This window comes from Tupaia chinensis, unplaced genomic scaffold, assembly GCF_000334495.1.
Source record: "Tupaia chinensis unplaced genomic scaffold, TupChi_1.0 Scaffold000047_1, whole genome shotgun sequence".
In the NCBI taxonomy this organism is placed as follows: domain Eukaryota; kingdom Metazoa; phylum Chordata; class Mammalia; order Scandentia; family Tupaiidae; genus Tupaia; species Tupaia belangeri.
In genome coordinates, this window is record NW_006159505.1 from 2,129,298 (window position 1) to 2,132,302 (window position 3,005).

A 3,005-nucleotide genomic window follows, 5' to 3' on the forward strand; every position below is an offset into this window, starting at 1 on the left:
TCTTTCCCTCTGGAAGCCCAAGGGAGCATCCAGGTCTGCCTCCGCCTCTCTCATAGCTAGGCACACACAGACTGGGTGTACAGCCGGGGTGCTGTGTCATCTGTGTCTATCCCTCTGCCTTCCATCTCTCTCCCATGGGCCCCAGCCCGGGCATGGAGTGCAAGGCTCTTGGAAGCCCAGGAGCAAAGATGGACAAACATCCCAGAGAAAGGCAAGGACATGCCCAAGGTCACATACACAGCACAAAGACCACCACAGCCAGACTGGACCCCAGCAGGCCCTGGGTCAGTGATGGACAGAACCTCCTGGTTTCCCACTTCTCAACCAGCACAGGCGCCACAGGCTGGGCACTGAGCTAACTGGGTTTAGGCTCCCAGGATCCACCTTCAGCTTCTCCCTCTGGGACAGGGTTTATACTCTCAGGAGGTGGAATCTACCTTCTCTCCAGCACCCAGGGCACAGGGTAGGTCTGGGGCCAGGCCAGGCTGGAGGCCCCAGGGGAGGGCAAGGGTGCAGGGGGCCTGCATCAGCCCCTTCCTTTGTCCTGGCTCTACCTGCTGGGCTTCCAAGGACCTCTGGACACAGGGGAAGGAGGAAGAGAGAGGAGGAAGGGAGACTCCATCAGGTGGGTAGGCAGGTGGAGCCCCACCACCTGGGATCATGAGCACAGAGCATGTGCAGGGGCAGCTGGCTGTCCCAGCTCTGGGGGATGGGTGGGGGAAGGAGACAGAAACTCAACAAACACCTGCCATGAGTTTCAGCCTCCAGGAGTGACCCAAGCATCATGAGACTCTAGTTTTAGACCTGCCCTGTGACCTTGGCAGGCCACTCCCCTTTGTGGACCTCAGCCTTCTCATCTACCAACCAAAGGGATAATGAGAACACCTTCTCCTTCAAAGGGTTATTGATGGGATCAAGGCCACACTGTTGGCTAATGAGGAGATCCCATGCAGAGGGGTAGGCATGCTGGAGCCAGGCTGGCCTGGTTCCACTCCTGCCTCAGCTGCCGTATGTGGCTTGTCACAGGCAAGTGACAGCACCTCTGCAAGCCTCAGTTCCTTTGTTGGTAGCAGGGAGACAAGCCCACTACTGCGTAGGACTGGCCTGAGAGTAAATCATTCTGTCATCAGAAAAGTCATGACTTTTTTTTTCTATGTTTTTCCATGCAAAAATGTGTCATGACTTTCCTGACGACCCAATAGATGGATGGAAAGAAATGCATGGATCGGAGCAGGAGCTGGCTCCTATGATCAGAAATGGGATTAACTGCATGGAACCTGGCAGTCCTGGAATCTTGGGGGAGAAGCTCCGAGGCCTCCCCTCAACACCCAGGATTCCATCTGGCTGTGCTGAGGATCAGGGCTAGGGGGCTGGCCCCTTGGGATGCTAACCAAGGCCTGGGCTCATCTTCTGTCCCTAATACCGCACTGTGGGGAACAGTGTTGGGGGACAGCATGGGAAGAAAAGACAGAAAGAGCTAGACTGGGAGAGCAGAGAGCTGAGCTCCAGGCCAGGCTGTGCTGGGCCTGGGCTGTGTGAACCTGAGCTGGCCCCTGGTCATCTCTGGGTCTCTGTCTCCTCACCTGCGCCCCATAGTGGGGGGGCAAGGGAGTATGAAACAAGGATTACAAAAGGCCCTCTGGCACCAACAGCCTCTACTCTGTCTGAGAGGGAAGGAGGCTTGGGGTTCCAACCACCATGGGGGACTTGTGTCCTGCCCATATGCTTATTTTTCCAAGTTCTCTCAATATATTTCCAAGTCCTCTCCACCCCAAGGAAGGCCCTCTGACAAGTCTGATCTAGCCATGAGGGGTCTGCAGTGGCAGCCTGGCCCCCAGTCCCGCCAACTCCAGTCCTGGTCTGAGCTGGGTTTACTCATTAACCAAGCCAGATGGAGGAGGCTGCTCCGCCCTGTTGACACAGAGGGTGAGCATACTGGACTCAGGTCAGGCTCTCCCCTCCTCTCCCTTGCGGGGAGCTAGCTGGGGAGGGGGCAGGGAAAGGCAGTGCCCGCCCCACTTTGCACTACCAGCCTCACCCCCCTCCCAGGTCACAGACTCCCAACCGCCCGTTCACCTTTCATTCAGTTTGTTCCCTTGTTCCTTCCTTCCACCACCATCCCTGCCCTGTGCTGGATGCTTGAAGTGCAAAGAGGACAGGATCTGTCCCTGCACCAAGCTGGGACATACCAACTGCCCTCCCTTCCCTACTACTCAGCATGGACACAGCTCAGGGCCCCAGAGGGGGGCCTGGGTACAGAGAGTCACAGAGGATGAAGGGATGGCAGAAAGGATGAACCAGAAGCTCATGGGGGGAACAAATGGATGAAGCAGAAAGGTGCAAGGTCAGAGGGGAAAGGTCAGACATCTTGGGCCAAGATCACTGGGCTAAGTCTGAGACCAGGTCCCAGGAAGGAGGATCAGGGCAGGGGGTGCTCTCTGAGTCCTGCACCCTGCCCGATTACAACATGAAGGGCCTCCCACATGTCCAGCAGAAGGGTAGCAGAAAGGAGGAGGGGAGGGCAATGGAGGTGCAGGGTGCAGGCAACACCAGGAGCCCGCCAAGGAGAGACCTACCCATCCACCATCAAAACGTGGCACTCACAGCAACACCAAACGTACTGGGGACAGCTGATGAGGCCTCTCAACCAGAGTCATTACCAGTGTCTGCTTATATACTCCCAGACAGCGGTGGGTTCATGGGGCCCCAAACTGCCCTGTTATGGCAAAAAGAGAATCATGGAGTTGGAAGGAGCAGGGAGATGGCTGTGAGGGGCTGAGGTGTCTGCGCCTGCCCCTGTGCTGCTTTGACCCTTGACCCCAGGACCCAGCCCACCCTAGCCTGGGGCCATGTGATAACCAATATCCTGCCTTCTGGACCTGCAGGTGATTCAGAGAGCAGCCAGGGAGGGAAGGGGAAAAGCAAGGCCAGAAGCAAGTCCTTGGCGCCCAAGGGTGCAGAGAGGGGGGAAGGAGACCCAGCTCTGACACACCTAGGAATTAGGG

General features: G+C 57.1%; 1 protein-coding gene across 1 annotated transcript in view; it reads right to left on the reverse strand.

The window, feature by feature from the left end:
- The window catches only part of STARD10 (StAR related lipid transfer domain containing 10), a gene marked incomplete in the record, with an annotated part of 33,365 nt that overhangs the window by 24,875 nt on the left and 5,485 nt on the right, over positions 1–3,005 (reverse strand).